Source organism: Armigeres subalbatus, chromosome 1 (genome assembly GCF_024139115.2).
Source record: "Armigeres subalbatus isolate Guangzhou_Male chromosome 1, GZ_Asu_2, whole genome shotgun sequence".
NCBI classification, from domain to species: domain Eukaryota; kingdom Metazoa; phylum Arthropoda; class Insecta; order Diptera; family Culicidae; genus Armigeres; species Armigeres subalbatus.
The window spans coordinates 103,887,239-103,908,336 of record NC_085139.1 but is presented as its reverse complement, the minus strand read 5'-3'; the positions used below and the strand labels follow the sequence as shown (position 1 = coordinate 103,908,336).

At 40.9% G+C, this 21,098-nt stretch overlaps 1 protein-coding gene across 1 annotated transcript in view; it reads right to left on the bottom strand.

Moving 5' to 3' along the window:
• LOC134203947 (uncharacterized) overlaps positions 1-21,098 on the bottom strand; it is a 356,366-nt gene that overhangs the window by 323,017 nt on the left and 12,251 nt on the right. Inside the window, exon 2 of the mRNA XM_062678789.1 lies at positions 8-875. The gene's annotated coding sequence lies outside the window, so the exon portion shown is untranslated. The remainder of the gene's footprint in view (positions 1-7; positions 876-21,098) is intronic.

Genomic DNA, 21,098 nt, shown 5'->3' with positions numbered 1-21,098 from the left:
CACTCACCTCAGTAAATACGCCCGAAGATAACGATGCGGAAAACCGACGAGATCCGACCCGTCGTCGTATGGTTTACCTCCTTCGCCTGTCAAATGGTTTAAATCTGATTCGTGATTGTTTCCTCCAAAAAACCGCAAGGGTTAACGATCCACGACAATCCAAATTTTCCCTGCCACTGACACGTGCAAGTCGGAAATTTTCACACGGTCTTCTTCACTGGATTCAATTAAGGCGAATACTTTTTTTTCCCTTTTCTTCAGATATTTTCGCAAACGACAGAGTCGCTTCCGGCTCTACAAACTGGCTAAGCTCTGTATGGGCCACTCACACCTGAACTGGCAGCGCGAACGACCGTCCGGATTCCTCAACCTACTCAACGACGACGATAAGATTCACTTTTATTTTTCGATTACTCACTCGCGACGCGTTTCACCCCGAAATAGGCAACAACAACAGCAACAACAGCAGCAAGCAAGCAAGCAAGCACTATTATTCACTGCGGACGCAGCAAGCGGTCGGTGATCGAGCGAAACAAACGGTGTTATTTGCTTTTCACTTTCGTTTTCGCTTGCGTCTTGTTCACTTCTCGCTCTTCGCCTCGGCCACGTCCGTTCCAACACCGCGCGCTGTTGTGTCTGGAGCTCGCCGATGAGATTGCTTCTTCGTGTTCGGATCAAATTTCAAAGCCCACTAACCATCCATTCATCCGTTTTGGTCTCCCCGTGCAGTATACCACTTGATGGTTGGTGGCGGTGATTAACGGATGATTTTGCAATTTATCGGATCCTCGCGTCTTCGGTGTAAACCCGCGAACCGAAGTCGTTGCAACCCAGCGACGATGACGGCTGTCGACGACGGCGATGGGTGGTGGTGACTGTGGACAAAAGAAAACCCGAACGGGGGGCAAATCGAGAAAGAGAAAAAGAGGAGAAGGTTAAAATAGAAAATACCACCGTCATCATAATCGAATCGAGTTGAAAACAGGTTCGTCGCTTCAATTGTCCGGGGGAGTTGGGCGGCGGTGGACGGATGAACGGTTAAGAGGCAGCGAACGAACCCAACTGTAGTTCAAATGAAAGGGAAACCGTGTGTGCTGGGTAGTGTTAACAGTAATAATGACAGATGGAGCCTTGAGCTAGAGTTGTGCGTTGAATGACAGTTTTATTGAACTGTGAGAGTGTGTTTGGGTTTTTAAGCTCCACTGTATTCTGTGATTTGTCTTCGGCAATAATGTTAAGTAAGAGATTAAGCTACTCGCAATGGTATTGGTACAATCAAACAGCTGAATGTAAGCGCATACGGAAGAATAACTTTCAGGGTAACTGATAATTTTTCGTGCAGCTATATCGATGATGGTCTATGGTACGTTGTCGAAGAAACCATTTTAACCCAATGAAAAGAAACAAAAAGAAATAGGTAAAGTAAGTCAGATGTCTTATTCGGTTTATAAATTCATGAGAAATTCTTTTAAATTTGCAGCCAAATCGTGTTGTACGCAAAGGTGACGTAGGACTTCTTAGCCCCATACAATGAACTTTAAACGTAATAGCAGAACGGACCCTGTATTGATTGGCTCTGCCGTTCATTATGGTGGTCCTGACAAGATCCTATTTACGAATTTTGATACGCTTTTACAACCGCTATCAGCAGCAAAAGTAGAATATTTCTCTTGCTGTCAACAATGGCCACTCGATGATTTACCAAAATTTAAAAAAAAATCATTTGAGTGCTGCTGATGACAACCACACGATGATTTGCAGGCAAATCGCAACAGACACCCACGTTGAGGCGCAAGGACGCTACCCACGTTAACGGCGAAACTAAAACTTCTGCAGCAGCCACGCTTTCCGCAGAATCTCGAACAAAATGGCTCGCGGGCGCAGGAAAGCAGCTTTCAGGTGTCCAAGAAGACAAGCCCATTGATCCCGCCCCTGCGTTAACCGGTAAAGATGCACATAATATTCGTATCCATAACGATTACCAAAGGGGCGGGGCTAATGGGCTTACTTTATAGGAGACAAGAAAACTGCTTCTCCGCGTACGCGAGCCTTTAGGGATCAATGACCTTTCGGTTTGATATCTTCCAAAAAACAAACCATAACCAGCAACCATTTTGTTCGAGATCCCGCCAAGAGCGATCCCAGCTTCGACATCGAAGAGCCTTCTCAGCATCGGCATTGGTGGTGGTAGTCGTCATGCTTCCTACAGAAAACTTATTTGCGCCGTTGACGGCGGTAGCGCGCCGAACTTCATCTCAACGATGACGTCTGCTCCAGTTTAGCGGTAAATCATCATCTACAAGTTTACTTGAGTTCTACTGGTGGTGGCCGACCACACGATGGTTTATCGCTAAACTGCAGCAGACGCCATTGTGGAGGAGAAACTCGGAGCGCTACCCACGCCGTCCACATTGGAAATCAATTTTCTGCAGCAACAACAACGTGCTTGCTATGCATTTCACGCTTGCTGCGACGCAGTTGTTCGTTGCTTCTTTGTTGAGATTTATTTTTTTGGATTCTGGACAGTTTCACCTTAGTTCCACCACTTGATTGTAACTTTAACAGATACGTTTTTCGGACTATCCACGGAAAAAAAATTGTGAAAAATAAACAGCGCGTAAAACTTGAGATGCGCCATTCTATGCTGAAACGGTTCTCTTCCTAACAAGTTTGCGTACAACTTGCAAGCAATATTGATGATTCACGTTAAATATTGTATATGTACATTTAGGCTATATCACGCGTAGAATTTCGCTAATAATGACGTTCCATTTATGTGCATGATTTTTAGTTTAAATTTCAGTGAATTTTTCTATCTGTGTCGGCAGAATCCCCTAAGGATCCTCATTAGAATCCCGTCAAGATTGTCGGCAACATTCTCGGAAAAATCCGTCAGGATTCTAGGCAGAATCCTGTCAAGATTCTCTGCAGAATACCATCCGGATTTTTGGCCAAATTACCGTCAGTATTATCTGCAGAATCCCGTCAGAATTATCGGTAGAATTCCGTCAGGATCATCGGCAGATTTCCGTCAGGATTCTCGGCAGAATACCGTCAGAATTAAGAGGGGAATAGTGTAAGGATTTTCGGCAGAATAACGTCTGGATTCTCGGTAGAATTCCTTTAGGATTTTCGGCAGATTCTCGTCAGGATTCTTGGCAAAATCTCGTCAAGATTATCGGCAGAATCACGTCATGATTCTCGGCAAAATCTCTTCAGAATTCTCGGCAGAATCCCGTCAGGTCTATCGGCATAATCCCGTAAGAATTCTCGGAAGAATCCCGTTAGGATTCTCACCAGAATCTAGGCGGTGTTTTCGACAGAATCTCGTCAGGATTCTCGGCAGCATCCCGTCAGGATCTTTGGAAGAATCCCGTAAGAACGTCTGGATTCTCGGTAAAATTCCTTCAGGATTTTCGGCAAATTCTCGTCAGGATTCTTGGAAAAATCTCGTCAAGATTGTCGGCAGAATTACGTCAGGATTCTCTACAGAATCCCGTCAAAATTCTCCGCAGAATCCAGTCAGGATCCTCAGCAGAATCCCGTCGGGATTCTCGGCAGATCTCCGTCGGCAGATCTCCGTATTCTCCGCAGAATCTTGTCAGGATTCTCAGAGAATTACCGTCAGGATTCTCGGCAGAATTCTTGGCAGAATCCCATCAGGATTCTCGACAGAATCCCGTCAGGATTTTCGGCAAAATCTTATCAAGATTCTCGGCAGAATCTTGTCAGGACTCTCGGCAGAATCTTGTCAGGATTCTCATCAAAATACCGCCAGAATTATCGGCAGAATCCCGTCTGGATTTTCGGCAAAACCCGTCAGGATTCTCGGCAGAATTCCGTCAGGATTCTCGACAGAATCCCGTTGAGATTCTCGGCAGAATCCAGTTAGGATTCACAGCAGAATCCAATTAGGATTCTCGGCAGAATCCCGTAAGGATTCTCGGCAGAATCCCGCAAGGATTCTCGGCAGAATCCCGCAAGGATTCTCGGCAGAATCCCGTTAGGATTCTCGGCAGAATCCCGTTAGGATTCTCGGCAGAATCTCTTCAGGATTATCGGCAGAATCCCTTCAGGATTCTCGACAGAATCCCTTCCGGATTCTCGGCAGAATCTCTTCAGGATTCTCAGCAGAATCCCTTCAGGATTCTCGGAAGAATCCCTTCAGGATTCTCGGCAGAATCCCTTCAGGATTCTCGGCAGAATCCCTTCAGGATTCTCGGCAGAATCCCTTCAGGATTCTCGGCAGAATCCCTTCAGGATTCTCGGCAGAATCCCTTCAGGATTCTCGGCAGAATCCCTTCAGGATTCTCGGCAGAATCCCTTCAGGATTCTCGGCAGAATCCCTTCAGGATTCTCGGCAGAATCCCGTCAGGATTCTCGGCAGAATCCCGTCAGGATTCTCGGCAGAATCCCGACAGGATTCTCGACAGAATCGCGTCAGGATTTTCAGCAGAATCCTGTCAGGATTCTCAGCAGAATCCCTTCAGGATTCTCGGCAGAATCCTGTTAGGATTCTCGGCAGAATCCTGTTAGGATTCTCGGCAGAATCCTGTTAGGATTCTCGGCAGAATCCCTGCAGGATTCTCGGCAGAATCCCTGCAGGATTCTCGGCAGAATCCCTTCAGGATTCTCGGCAGAATCCCGTCAGGTTTCTCGGCAGAATCCCGTCAGGATTCTCAGCAAAACCCCGTCAGGATTATCGTCAGAATTCCGTCAGGATTGTCGGCAAAACCCCGTCAGGATAATCGTCAGAATTCCGTCAGGATTGTCGGCAGAATCCCGTCAGGATTCTCGGCAGAATCTCGTCAGGATTCTCGGTAGAATCTCGTCAGGATTCTCGGCAGAATCCCGTCAGGATTCTCGACAGAATCTCGTCAGGATTCTCGGCAGAATCCCGTCAGGATTCTCACCAGAATCCCGTCAGGATTCTCGCCAGAATCCCGCCAGGATTCTCGCCAGAATCCCGCCAGGATTCTCGCCAGAATCCCGCCAGGATTCTCGCCAGAATCCCGCCAGGATTCTCGCCAGAATCCCGCCAGGATTCTCGCCAGAATCCCGTCAGGATTCTCGCAAGAATCCCGTCAGGATTCTCGGCAGAATCCCGTCAGGATTCACGGCAGAATCCCGTCAGGATTCTCGGCAGAACCCCGTCAGGATTCTCGGCAGAATCCCGTCAGGATTCTCGGCAGAATCCCGTCAGGATTCTCGGCAGAATCCCGTCAGGATTCTCAGCAGAATCCCGTCAGGATTCTCGGCAGAATCCCGTCAGGATTCTCGGCAGAATCCCGTCAGGATTCTCGGCAGAATCCCGTCAGGATTCTCGGCAGAATCCCGTCAGGATTCTCGGCAGAATCCCGTCAGGATTATCGGCAGAATCCCGTCAGGATTCTCGGCAGAATCCCGTCAGGATTCTCGGCAGAATCCCGTCAGGATTCTCGGCAGAATCCCGTCAGGATTCTCGGCAGAATCCCGTCAGGATTCTCGGCAGAATCCCGTCAGGATTCTCGGCAGAATCCCGTCAGGATTCTCGGCAGAATCCCGTCAGGATTCTCGGCAGAATCCCGTCAGGATTCTCGGCAGAATCCCGTCAGGATTCTCGGCAGAATCCCGTCAGGATTCTCGGCAGAATCCCGACAGGTTTCTAGGCAGAATCCCGACAGGATTTTCGGCAGAATCCCGACAGGATTTTCGGCAGAATCACGTCAGGATTCTCGGCAGAATCCCGTCAGGATTCTCAGCAGAATCCCGTCAGGTTTCTCAGCAGAACCCCGTCAGGATTCTCAGCAGGATCCCGTCAGGATTCTCAGCAGGATCCCGGCAGGATTCTCAGCAGAATCCCGTCAGGATTCTCAGCAGAACCCCGTCAGGATTCTCAGCAGAACCCCGTCAGGATTCTCGGCAGAATTACGTCCGGATTCTCGGCAAAATCCCGTCAGGATTCTCAGCAGAATCCCGTCAGGATTCTCAGCAGAATCCCGTCAGGTTTCTCAGCAGAATCCCGTCAGGATTCTCAGCAGGATCCCGGCAGGATTCTCAGCAGAATCCCGTCAGGATTCTCAGCAGAACCCCGTCAGGATTCTCAGCAGAATCCCGTCAGGATTCTCAGCAGAATCCCGACAGGTTTCTAGGCAGAATCCTGGCAGGATTTTCGGCAGAATCACGTCCGGATTCTCGGCAGAATCACGTCAGGATTCTCGGCAGAATCCCGTCAGGATTCTCAGCAGAATCCCGTCAGGATTCTCAGCAGAATCCCGTCAGGTTTCTCATCAGAACCCCGTCAGGATTCTCAGCAGGATCCCGGCAGGATTCTCAGCAGAATCCCGTCAGGTTTCTCAGCAGAATCCCGTCAGGATTCTCAGCAGAATCCCGTCAGGATTTTCAGCAGAATCCCGTCCGGATTCTCAGCAGAATCCCGTCAGGATGCTCAGCAGAACCCCGTCAGGATTCTCAGCAGAATCCCGTCAGGATTCTCAGCAGAATCCCGTCAGGATTATCGGCAGAATCTTGTCGCGGGAAAATTACGTCAGTAATCTCGGCAAAACACCGTCATGTTTTTCGGCAGAATCCTGTCAGGATTCTCAGCAGAACCCCGTCAGTATTCTCGGCAGAATTTCTTCAGGATTTTCGGCAGAATGCCGTCAGGAATCCCAGCAGAATCCCGTCAGGATTCTCGACGAAATTTCTCCATGATTCTAGGCAAAATCGTGTCAGGATTTTCGGCATAATACCGTTCTCGGCAGAATCCCGACAGGATTCTCAGCAAAATCCCGACAGGTTTCTAGGCAGAATCCCGACAGGTTTCTAGGCAGAATCCCGACAGGATTTTCGGCAGAATCACGTCCGGATTCTCGGCAGAATCCCGTCAGGATTCTCAGCAGAATCCCGTCAGGATTCTCAGCAGAATCCCGTCAGGATTCTCAGCAGAATCCCGTCAGGTTTCTCAGCAGAACCCCGTCAGGATTCTCAGCAGGATCCCGGCAGGATTCTCAGCAGAATCCCGTCAGGATTCTCAGCAGAACCCCGTCAGGATTCTCAGCAGAATCCCGTCAGAATTCTCGGCAGAATCCCGACAGGTTTCTAGGCAGGATCCCGACATGTTTCTAGGCAGAATCCCGACAGGATTCTCGACAGAATCACGTCCGGATTCTCGGCAGAATCACGTCAGGATTCTCAGCAGAATCCCGTCAGGTTTCTCAGCAGAACCCCGTCAGGATTCTCAGCAGGATCCCGGCAGGATTCTCAGCAGAATCCCGTCAGGATTTTCAGCAGAATCCCGTCCGGATTCTCAGCAGAATCCCGTCAGGATGCTCAGCAGAACCCCGTCAGGATTCCCAGCAGAATCCCGTCAGGATTCTCAGCAGAATCCCGTCAGGATTGTCGGCAGAATCTTGTCGCGGGAAAATAACGTCAGTAATCTCGGCAAAACACCGTCATGATTTTCGGCAGAATCCTGTCAGGATTCTCGGCAGAACCCCGTCAGTATTCTCGGCAGAATTTCTTCAGGATTTTTGGCAGAATGCCGTCAGGAATCCCGTCAGGATTCTCGACGAAATTTCTCCATGATTCTAGGCAAAATCATGTCAGGATTTTCGGCATAATACCGTTCTCGGCAGAATCCCGACAGGATTCTCAGCAAAATCCCGACAGGTTTCTAGGGAGAATCCCGACAGGATTCTCGACAGAATTCCGTCAGGATTCGCGGCGGAATCTCGTCAGAATCCCGTACGGATTCGCAGTAGAATCTCGTCAGGATTCTCGGCAGATTTCCGTTAGGATTCTCAGCATTATCCTGTCATGAATTTCGGCAGAATTCCGTCAGTATTTTCGGCAGAATCCCGTCAGGATTCTCGGCGAAATTAAGTCAGGATTCTCAGCAGAATCCTGTCAGGATTCTGAGCAGAATTCCGTGAGAATTCTCGGCAAAGTCTCGCCAGGATTTTTGGCAGAATCTCGTTAGGATTTCGCCAGAATCCTGTCAGGATTCTAGGCAGAATATCGTCAGAATTCTCGGCAGAATCCTGTTAGGATTCTCAGCAAAATACCGTCAGGATTATCGGCAATATACCGTCAGGTTCATCGGCAGAATCTTACCAGAATTCTCGGCGGCATTCTGTCAGGATTTTCCGCAGCATCCCCTCAGCTTTCTCGGAAAAATTCCGGCAATATTTTCAGCAAAGTACGATCAGGACTGCCGGCAGGATCTCGTCTGGATTCTCAGAAATGTTGATATATTCATCTGTGTAGTCCAAGAACTCTGTCAAAACGATGATTTTATGTTTATTGGGACGAACATAAGACCATCGTTCTGACAGAGTTCTTGGACTGCTTGGACAGTCGAATGTACCAACAAACAACCCTAAAAGCTTGACAACCTATTATTGTCTGTGTACGGTTATGGGTCATTAGATTATTATTATTGCTTATTGGAAATTCTTTCGTGGAGCAACTGTACTAATTACCCGATGCAATGCATAACAAAATTATAACGCAGTTTTAACAATGGTTTTTATCTAAAACAACGTGTGATATAATTAGAAATTCGATAAAAATGTGTTTTTATATCAAAAATATCAAAATTTAATATCAAAATTATAACAATATATATTTTCCCAAAATAATAGCCTAAATTTTTTGTAGATATTGGAAGCAAAATCGGAGGTAATCACTTTCAGTGAACCCATGTTTGATATTTATAGCTGGAACAAAGTTAATTGCCTACCTTATGGATGGAAATCCGTCGTTGTGGCGTACCAGATTTGCATCCGTAATGTAGGCAATTACCTTGAAAGTAGATTTTTGTACCAAATTATTATATCAACGTTTGTTGTAATGTTGATATGAAGGTATTGACCTGACCTGACCTTTGTTGTAATGTTGATATGAAGGTATTGACCTCTGTTTCAATTGTGTTACGGCTAGAAGGATTTTTGATATGATTTTTGTTATTTTAACAACTAACCAGCCAAATTCATAACTCATTTTGATATTTTTCTTAAAAAAATAACTTCCTTTGTTATTATTTTGTTATGCATTATTGATCGGGTATAGATACAATTAATTAACTTACATTAACTTAATCAAGAAACATGATAGTTTTTATTAGTTTTTCATGCAAAATCTTAGAATTAGTTGAAATTAATAGCCTATTCATAGCATGACTGAAACAATCGTAAAGTTATCATGAAAAATCTCATCGAAACACCACTACCTACACTATTGGTGCTACCTTCACTGAGAGCACGGTTACCCTATTTGTATTTTTATATGTTGCAAATGATGTTTGGAATTTTAACTGAGCACAAAACAACATAGAATGAGTGTTTATCAACTGCAGTGGTCCGAGGATAAAGCAGCACTAGATGATCCAAAAAACAGACGCTCCTCCAGCTTCCGCTTGGTTCGATGCTGGTTGGTGTCGAATTCCATTGTGCGGAGCAGGAAAAGCGCAGCGACGACAAGACAAAAGACATCATTACTTTGTTCGACTTTGATGCCACCACAATCTGTAAGCGGAGCGATTCCAAGCAACAGCATCAAAATTTAAGAAAATTTTTAATTCATGATTTTATATTGAGTTGAAACTTTGCACAGTTTTTCATCTAAATCGTCATTTTTCGATATCAAATCTTCATATTGAGTCACGACAAACTTTTCAAAAGGGTGTATGTGAAAATGGTTCAAAAATATTTAAAAAGCTGCACAGCAAAAACGGAATGTTCGATTGTTATGATTTTTTCAGCAAAGTTAGTCAACTAAATGGTGATTCTTAAGAAAATGTGCACAGTAAAAAAAAAAAATTGTTTTGCCTTTAAAAATATCATTTTTGTCACAAAACTCAAATATCTCAAAACCCTATCTTTTTTCGAACGTAATTTTTTAGGGAAAACGGTCCATTATATTAGCTATCTACCATAAAATTTGGTGATGGTAAACTAATAAACAAAAAGTTATGACATTTCAAACATTTCACAATTTTCACATATAGTAAACAAAAAAATTTCCGTGTATTTTTTTCAAGAATCGCAGTTTGATGCTGATTTTATTGTTAAGGGCCTTGCGTGAGTTAAACAAGTTGTTTGTATGATATTCCATATTTATGTATTCATCGATATTATGTATATTATATGTATAAATATTGTATGTATAAATAAATAAAATGAATTAATATTATCCTAAGTATTAAATTAAATGTGGCAGTTACACAATGTTGTTATAGAAACTCTAAGAGTTTTGGGTTTGAATTTTGGTATGGGTTATGATATCATGAAAACAGTTTATTAATACTTATTTTTATTTATTTTTATTCAAATTTTTAAAATATCGAACACTTTTGAATTATTATCAGCACAGTTTGAGTATAGTTTTGCTTTAATTTTATTTTCCGACAATGGAATGAAACAGTGAAATTTTTGGGTTCCTTGGATCGTTTTCGCGTTATTAAATTGCTCGCTGAGCTCTGAAGCCTTTATTTCGTACTCTTCAGTAGTAGTAAAACAAAATGATAATTTGGTTAAATCTTTTTCTTTTCTACGATTTGCCCAATCAATCGCAGTTTTAATTGGATGCTCACGTTCTTTGGCTAAACTTGCTCTTGTGGCCATGCGCTTTATTGTTCCTCCAATAGCATCACAAGGACCTTTGCCATGTGATGTAGCAAAAATGCCATTCTGCATCAATTCCGTACATTGATTTAAATTGACATAGGCTCGAAAAATTCTTACGATTTTTGTACTGCGACGCTGCTCCATCAGACATGAAATATATCTTTTTGACTTCTTTATGCTTATCAACGCGTAAAAAGTTAATCATTTTCAATGAACAAGTTTACGGATACTGAATCGTGTCTTAAATCTTCGGAAATTATAATAAAACTTAAGTGTTCAATTTGCGTACTTCCATTAAAATAAATAACGAATGGATGAATTGTAGCTTGTTGTACGTTCCAGTGACGGGACTGCACTTCATCTTGCAATACAAAGCTGTAATTTTCAGAAAAATCACAAATGACTAAAAATTCACCATTTTGTAAATGTATTTTCGTATTTTTTAAAAAGCTGGATTGTTCTGTTTTAATGAAATCGTGAGGATTAAACTTTCTAATTTCAAGCAAAAATATGACACAAACTCATCTACAGGTTTTACAATAGTTTCTATGTCACACCTATCCGTGGTCACCCATTGCTCAAATGATAACTGATCAATATATTTTTCTTCAAACTCAGCGAATAAAGTATTTTCCAATGATGAAGAATCTGGACAATCCGAACAAGATCGTAGATAGCAATTTGATGTTGTATTTTCACACAAAAGACTACCAGTTAACATTTTAATATCCTTTGTTAAATTGATTCTTTTCAAACTATGTAAAATAAGATTAATATTCTCATGGGTTGTGCACACACACACATTATGTGTTCCTGAATTGGAAAGAAGCTTACATTGCCTTGGCCGAAGGCTTGCAAATGAGGAAAAACCTATTTTAATATTATCGTGAATTTCCTTGAAGCGTGTGTACGCTTCTTCCAAAGTCGTCATCATTAATCGTTTTTGGATTGCTTGACGCTTTCCATCTTTTTTTACTGATACATAATCTTTTTGACCAGGCATAGCTCGACTTACTTCATCATCTTCAAAATATTGAACTACTATTTCTTTTGTCTCATCTGTTAATGCAGTACTAGACCTAGTATTTTTGGTTGAAAGACAGTTATTCTTCAATGAATCGCCTGCTTTGAGCGTGCTTACAGCGGCACACTAGGAGTTAACTTTTGAAAATCAGTATGGCGAAAGGCATCTAATGTTTAATATATCGAAAATAAGCACTCTAATCGAAAAAATATTTGGTAGGCGAAGTAGCCAACACCTTCCTACATAACTGGTACCAAATAGTTTTTCGTAAAAAGTTCCTACTGTTGAGAAAACCCGCGTTAGATGTCTTTCGCCATACAAACTTCAGGTGGTTAACTCTTGCCGGCTATTTTTACATATACGTTAGCGCCTGGGTACGGCAGCGGCGGGTAGGAAACCAGTCACTGTATCTGATTCATTGTTTTGCCTCTTTTACTGTATTTCTATTGGTTTTGAACTCATCAATGGCATCCTGAATAGACCACGAACTTGGCAGCATCGACAAAATCAATAATTTTTCTTTCTTTGTCGTGGCTGCATTCGAGAACCTTTCCTTCATATTTATAATTACCTCATCGTAGTCTGTATTTTCCACATCATCAGGTCCTAATTTAAAGAGGTTTCTTCGTACAGCTTCGTTTATTTCACGGTATTTTTCTCCGGGTAATAAACGTAGTCCATCTTACTCCATTTAATCGAGTCACTTTTATCCCAGCTATGCCCTCGTTAAAGCGTTCGATGTTGACCTTTTGGATACACTCATCTTCCGATTGATTTGTTGAAACAGATTTCGCTGATGGTACGGTGGCAAGGCTCTCAGCACTTAATACTTCTGGCAATTCCTCAGTTGCTGTCGTTTTCGAACTTCCTGCGCTCTGCTCAACCGATGATATACAGATTGCTCTTTTGTCAACGTTTAGACGGCAGGACGTGCAAATGCGTAAATTTGTATTCAATGTGGACATTGGAGCATAACCAGTCGCTTTCAGTTTATCTATGGTGCTTTCGGTGAGATTTCGTAACTCTTTTGAACACTTTTTCCATCAAACGGCCTACAACAGTTGAGAAAGCGGCTACTCATGTTGTTCGTAATATTTCAATAAACAAAATCACTTTTAAGTTGTTACTGACTAGTTTGGTGGCAGTTGCTTGACTGAAGAAGAAAATTACGATAAGATCTTTAACAACCTTAGTAGTAGTAATTTTTTTGCTTTTTCGTGAGCATTGTCATGGTATGTCCCTATCATGCATTTGTTGTTGTTGAAGATACCCGTTTCCTCCCGATCATAAAGTCTATTCTCTAAGAGGTATATTTTTTGCAGGTAAACTATAGACGTACACGTGTATATAAATCTTTGATTTTGCAGCTTTTGACTTAAAAATAACATTTCTGATATGTTTCTATCAACGTTATTATCAACAGGTTTCAACACTATTAAAAGAATTTTTCGCCAGTCACGTGCAATGAAAATTATGACACTATCAATACTTTTGATCACAACACTGGATCGTGTCTAAGTTTCTTATAGATGCTATGAATAATTAAATCAAAATATCATGAAAACAACTTGTTTAAATCACGTCCCTTAACAATAAAATCTGCATCAAACTGCAATTCTCGAAATAACTTACACAGAAAAAAAATTTTTTTTACTAGATTTGAAAATTGTGAAATATTTGAAATGTCATAACTTTTTTGTTTATTAGTTTACCATCACCAAATTTTTATGGTAGATAGCTAATATAATGGACCGTTTTCCCTAAAAAAATTACGTTCGAAAAAAGATAGGGTTTTGAGATATTTGAGTTTTTGTGACAAAATGGTTTTTTTAAAGGCAAAAAAATTTTTTTACTGTGCACATTTTCTTAAGAATCACCATTTAGTTGTCTAACTTTGCTGAAAAAATCATAACAATCGAACATTCCGTTTTTGCTGTGCAGCTTTTTAAATATTTTTGAACCATTTTCACATACACCCTTTTGAAAAGTTAGTCGTGACTCAATATGAAGGTTTGATATCGAAAAATGACGATTTAGATGAAATTGAAAAACTGTGCAGAGTTTCAAATATTTTCGAAATGGTCGCTCAGGATCGACTGACATGCCCCCGTGGAATGCCTCAGCGGAGTATACGACCTCGTCTGCACGGACGGGCGAGAAACTGTATTTCACACCCGCTGCCATCCAGTACCAAACCCGCCTTCAGGATCTCGCTATCACGAGATGAAGGCAGTTAGTCTGTCGGTCGCAGTCGCAGATGTTTGCCACAGCCAGTGGAGGAAAGTGAGGAAAGTCAAAAGCCTTCAGCACGAAAGTGGGACAGCGCAGCGGAACTAGTCGACGATTTTATTTTCGCGAAGGGATGAGCAAGGAGGGGACTTTTTTATGTTTCTTTTGTTTCACACATCGATAACTGTGCTCGAGGCAAGTTACTTATTGTCTGTGCATGCTCCAGTGTCATTGTTTTCAATGAGTGAAATCGATTAAGCTCAATGGGGCTTGTAGTCTGCCATGGGCTTTGTTTTTAAAATCGATGTTGATTACTCTTCTATTTCCGAGCAATTCAATATTGGATTAAAATCTGAAGATAATCGCATTTGGGTAGCTCACTGCGTTAATCGTATAACTGCAACCCAATTAGTAAATGCCATAGAACTTTCGTAAACAATAAGTTTCCCGATGACTTCCAGAAATTCAGGACTTGGTCAATAATGTTCTATTTATCGGAGTATTTGGGAAGAAAGTCACTCTTTGCACTTTCACTGTTTAGGCTTTAATGTTATTCAATAGAAAGTTAATTCCAATAAAATTATCCATTTCATCCAGAACTTTTAACCAAACTTCAAACAAAGTTTCTTTTTTTTCTCGGATTTTCCTTGATAAATATATAACTTTTAAATACATTTGCTATATTTTGTTACAAATCTAAAGCTTTAAAAAGCAACCGTCTTGCTCTTAAAAAAGTGTTCATGTCGTTATCAAAGCAGCATGTCATCGTTCCGGTCAAGTGAAGCAAGCCCAAAGCATACGCAAGGACGAATGAAAAATCGATTCTAATATCGTCATATTTCAAGATAAAACAGTAAAAAAATATCGTCGTGTGATTTGGCGTGGCGCTCCATTTTAGCAGTTTGCCAATCGTCATGCGTGTTGCTCATTGTCCAGTTTTCTTGGTCATTTAGTCGTACCGCTCCGAATCGCCGAATGGTGGAGGAAACCTCCCCACCGACCGCAAACCGCAGGTGAAAGTTTTTCACACAGAAGTCTTTGTTGGCCCCGTGGTTTCGCCGCGCTGGCCACTCTACCACTCACTCTATCAGATGACCACGACAGTAAATGGGATGGTTCGTCGTAATAATGAGTAAGTGGCTTGCTTTTACGCTCGCATGGTTGTGCTCGCTGCAATTGTTTCAGGGCTGCGTTCGGCGGTGACCCGCTTAATTGCGGTGACACGAAAAACAGGCTTTTGTGTGGCCCAGTTATACAATAAAAGCCTCTCCGGCTGACCGCTAGCGGGTCTCCACAGCACACCGTTCGGAGGGCTTTCTGCGCGCTCGGATGGGAAAGTAGATTTATGGTTACCCTCTTCGGTCGTTAGGGGGTACGGGAAAGTCTGCAGGGTTGTGCGGTTGATAGATTTCTGTGCAAGAGTTATGTACATGCTGCAATGGCAAATAGCTGCAACCGAACGTAGATAATCATTCTGTGAATTATGACTGTAACGTTCCTGGTTGAATGCGAAATGAGAAACTTCAATGTATTTCATAACACCATCAAAGGCCATCGCATGCTTGACCACGTCACAAAACGACTTCAACGCGATGTGAAATCAAGGATGAATTTACTGTTATTTATTATAATCACGATTATTTTCAATGAACATATGGCTACCACTTCTGCTCAACGTGCAGGAGTTCGTGGGTTCGATCCAATGGCCGTTCCTTTACTACATATACAGTTTCTAAACAAATCTTTCCTCTCGCTTTTCTACTGTAAAGCGTTTAGTATTGATTGCTATAAAAGTAAAAACTGGAAATTAAAGCGTTCTCCTCTTCTGTTAAGTTCCTTAACCTTTTGGCTGTGCTATGACCCCAAGCCACTTTGAGTGGCTGCCATTTTTTTAGTTTTCAACCGATTCTAGGTGCAAATTCGCTTGAAAAATCTTGAAAATATGCGCTACAGTATACTTTTTTCAAAAAACTTACGTTGTCTTATGTTGTCTGTCCAAAATCGGCCAAACAATAAAAAAGTTATAGCATTTTCAATTTGGGGTCAATTTGACCCCAGAACACAGATAACGTAAGTTTTTTTCAGCACAGGCAGAAGGTTAATCAAACTTAAAAAAATCGTTAAAAATGAATCCATGTCATTAAAACCTTATCATTGTAATCCGCAATCTATGCATGCATTTGTATGAATCAGTGGACAAACGCTTATCACATTTTTATTTCACTTCTCAAAATTTATATGCGTTCTGACGTGACATGTGCCGAACTTGCCTATATATGGACGGGTGAACCCGGGTATTTTTCCGAATGCTGTTTTTCCGAATAGTTGAATATTTTTTTATTATTTTCCCTATATGTATTATATATTAACATTTTAAGGAATAAGGAAGAAAGAAGAAGAAAGTAAACAAAAGGAAGAAGGAGAAAAAAGAATGAAGACGAATGAAAGATGAAAGTAAAAGATGGTAAGGGAAAAAAACAATGAATGAAGAAGAAAGAAGGAAGATGAAAGAAGGTAGAAGGAAAAAGGAAGAAGGAGAAGGGAAGAAGGTAGGGAGAAGAAAAAATAAAATAAAGAATAAGAAAGAATAAGAAAGAAGGTAGAATTAAGAAAGAAGAAGGAAGAAAGGAGGAAGGGGGAAAAAGGAAGAATATTAAAAGAATATGGAAGGAGGAAAAGGAAGAAGAAAAAAATAATTTCAAATAAGAAAGAAAGCAGATGAAAATGGAAGAATAAAGAAGAAAGAGGCAAGAAAAAAAAGAAAAAGAAAGACAAAGGTAGAAATAAAGAACAAGAAAGCTTTTTCGTTATTACCGTGTTTTTTATTCTAGATTAAGTTCAACACTAAAACAAGAAAGCATGAAGAAGGAAGCAAACGATGGAAGGAAGAAGATAAAAGAAAGAAGAAGGAATACGGAAGAAAGAAGAAGATAACTGAATAAAGGGATAGTAGGTGAAATAAATATGAAAGAAGCAAGAAGAAGAAAGAATAAAAAGGAAGAAGAAAGGCGAAAGGAGCGTGAAGGTTGAGAGAACAAAGATGAAGGAAGAGAAAATACAAAAGAAGAAAGAAGAGAGAAAGAAAATGGAAGAAGATAGAAGGAAGAAGGCAGAGGGTAGTAGAGATAAGGAAAAGGAAGAAGCGAAGAAGGAATCATGGAGATGGAACAAGAAGTAGTACGGAAGAAGGAAGGAATAAAGTTTAATGTTTCACATTTCAATTCTCATTTTTCATGCTTCACTTTTCATTTCTGACTATTCACACTTCACTACTAATTCCTCACTTTTTATTCCTTTCCTCAATTTTCAATATTTATTTTTATTTTTTTATTTTTCTCATCACTCAGTATTTACTTCTCACTCCTTATTCATAATTATTAACTTCTTACTTCGTATCTCATGTTTAATTCTCAATTATTATATCTCACTTCTCACATCTCTTATTTGTAGCATATCACTTCTAACTCTTCATTTCTCTCTTCTCACTTCTCACTATTCACTTCATCATTCTTACTCCAAACTTCTCACTTCTCATTTCTCATTTTTCATTACATACTCGCAATCTGAGGAAATTTTTTGCAACTATTCGCTCGAACGGCATCCGGTCAAACGACTCGTTCGGCCAAAGGGTTTGACACCTATACTGCCGCTAACCGCAAGTCAGACTTATCTGGATATGGCGTCCATATACAGATAAGTCTGACTTGCGGTTAGCGGCAGTATACAAAAGACGTGACGTACGTTTCAATACGGTGAAAACAAAGACTAATTTTGAAACGGTCTTTCGTTTAGCTGGAAACTCGTACCAACGAATATTCCGGTAAGCGGATAGCGTAGAAAACCATTTGATTGCCATAAAGATCGCCATTCTTCGTCCAAACCGAAAATAATTTTGTTTAGCTGCTCCAATTTGCCATCGACAAAACTCGACGATAACCCTCCGACGAACATTATCCTGTTGAGGATGATAGCGCCTATCAGAGCGTTGGTCTAAAAAAGTGGAAAGGGGCCATAAAAGCCACATATCCACTTTTCAATACCATGACCGATTCGAATGCTCAAAACTTCTAGACACTATAATAACAGTGTCGTAAAGTGTCAAAATTGGAACAGAATCATCTGTCAGTTCCATACAAATGCGCGTTCCAAACGAGCAGGAGAACTGTCAAACATGGCACATGGTGGTACATGGTGGGGTGGTACTCTTCTTATAGGACTCTACTCAAAGCTATTAATTTCGAATATGGTGAAAAATGTGTCAAAAGAAGCAAAAATTAAATGTTTGGTTTGTAATAAACCTGGGGCCGGAACCTTTATTAATATGACTTGTTTGGCACCACTCTGGACAACTGGTTCCTCGTTCGATAACGTTTTCTTCAAAGTTGTTGTAAGGCACCGAGAATATAGAAATAGCTGGAAATTTAAGCTGTTTTGATTCCATGCGCTGAGCGGCGTTGGTTTATTTAGATATCTCCAGAACACTATCCTTGTCGAATAACTAAACTTAGACGAGGTAGTATAGATGCATCAGTATTAGATTGTTAAAGGCGCTTTAAATATTGCGATCAGCATGTTTTGTTCAAGATAGTACTTTATGTGTCAGATGTCAGATGTTTTTTCATCACAGGAGCCCAATTTTCATACTTGAGAACAGCCAAACCAAACCAATAAATTAGACACTCAAGGGTCTGACTAAACCCTTTATGCAAAATCCAGGTTAGTATGGTTGAATCATGTTGATTACAAATGCTGTGTGGTATAACAGCGCCTCTAGCGCTTTTATACTTATGCTTCTACTGACGAGGTACTGATTTAATATTCAATAGCTTGCGAATATTTCCAGTGATTATTATCAGCAATGTTTATTTTTTCAGTATTAAGATAATAAAACTCATATTTGTTTTGCTATATGAATTATCCATTTTAAGGACGTTTAAGATTTTCTAGAAACCTGTTTGGTGGCCACCTACAGCCATTGATAAGTAAAAGCTGTGAATTAATTGTCAGAAATGATTCAGAATTAAAACCGATGTTCTTATTGAGTCATATTTATTCGAGTCTTTTATCTTATCACTTTTGATATCCACTCAAATGACAAAGAATTCGATTTTAGCAACATAAACGCTCCGAGCGTGTAGCCACAATCGAATGAGGTCTGTATACGTGAAGGCTATAGGGTCACTCCAAAACCGAACTTTTGATAGAAGGCTCGGATACCCATATCCATATCGACTCAGCTCGACGAATTAAGGAAATGTCTGTAAGTGTGTATCCATGTATGTCTGTAAGTGTGTATCAATGTATTTGTGTGTACAAAAAATGTGACACACTTTTTGATACTTTTAGTTATCCGAGTTCGCAGCAGATCACATTCTGTCTAGTTTTTCACTTTTGAAAATTAACCCGAACTGTTGTTGTATTCCAGAGTTGTAGAACAAGCATTGTTTGTCGGTATGGATTTTATCGGTTTGATTTTTGCCACAATAGTTTTGTCTTGAGGCAATTAATGATAATCGAGATTTGAGATGTCTCCCTTCTCACTCCTCAGTTTTGACTCCTCAATGCGAAGTGTATTTTCCTATTCTTAATCCTCATTTCTTACTTTTCATTTCTCACTTCTTACTTTACACATTGAGAAATGCAAAGTAATAAAGGGCGAGTGAGAAGTTAAAAGTGAGACGTTTAAATTTCCGCTTCTCACTTCTCATTCCTCACTTTCCCACTTCCCAATTCTCTTTAACCTTCTTACAGTGTTCAGGTCAACTTGACTTGAATCGACTTGAATCGCATTTTCGAATTGTAATAACTTTTTAACGCAACAATGTGAAGATCCGGAACTTCGTGAATTTTCCTATTTCGTGGAAAGCTATATTCCTGAACGTTGACCTACTCAGTTCGTGATGGGCTCCAAAAAACTCACACATACGGTGTTTGGGTCATATTTGTTGGAAAGAGAAGGAAACCCCCTCACAAAGAAAAACAATACTGAAGGTTTCTCTTACTCCATTCACGACATGCTACTGACTCCTATTGCTATTGGCTTTGTATAGAGCCAAATTGGCTTGGTAGACCAAGTCGTCTGAACGCCAACATGATTTGGAGAGCTTAGAACATTTGGTTAGGACATATCTCTCTAAGAACCTGTTGGACATCATGGAATGCTGTTGGCTTTGTATCGAACCAAGTGGTTTCCATATAGGCATGAACATATAGACATGTTAATTTGGCTGAGAAATGCCTGAGATATGATCCGAACACCGTAAGTGTGAGTTTTTTTAGCACTGTAAGGAAGGTTAATCATTTCACATAACCTTTTCGGCCGAATGGCTCATTCTACGAAACGATCGTTTAGTTCAAACGACATTTTCTGCCAATCGACCTTTTCAGTCAAATAGACAAACGAATATATCAGCCAAACGAAGTTTTCGACCGTCTAACTCGTTCAACATTTACAATGTTATGAAAACTCATATGTGAATATGTACGTTATGTGGAAGATATTGATTTGGAAATCACATATTCACATATGAGTTTTCATAACATTGTAAATTAACGTCCAAGTCGGGTGGTTTTATCCCCGGAAATAGGCAATTAACTTTGATTGAACTCGTTCAACATGTTAACATTTCCGTACAAATGGCCATTCTCATCAATTTTTCAAGATTTTACCCTAAAGCAATTTGATCACAACAAGTTGCATTCGACGGGGAATCTTGTCCCATTGTTTTCTATTAAAAATTGGATTGATCGGTCTATGGCATCATAAGTTATGACAAAATACATTTTAATGCATGAAACGAGTAAAAAGTCATGCCAATTTTTCAAGCACTAACCCAGACCCGGTTTGCTAGCAACAAGTTATGGAAGTTATGGAAGGCCAATATACTGTTTTTTTACAAAAAACTTTTAATAAGAACGGTAGAAATCAATTAGTTAGATCGTGTTGGTGCTGGGCATGCCAGCTATTTAGTCCGGGAGACCGCGAAGTGAAAAAAAATCTGCATTGAAGAGCAGACACTTCATTACTGCAGGTTCAATCATGTTGTAAAATGGACAGTAATAATAGCTTTCTAATCCCAAGTAGATCAATTGATGAGCTGTGCATATTTTTTTTTGTTTCTCGGTCAAACACGACTAGCAATTACTCATCAGTAAAAACGAAATTCTTTTGTTTTTCCAGGTGCTTTACATTAATTTCCAGGTAAAACAAACGTACCACTTAAAGATTTTTGCAGCAA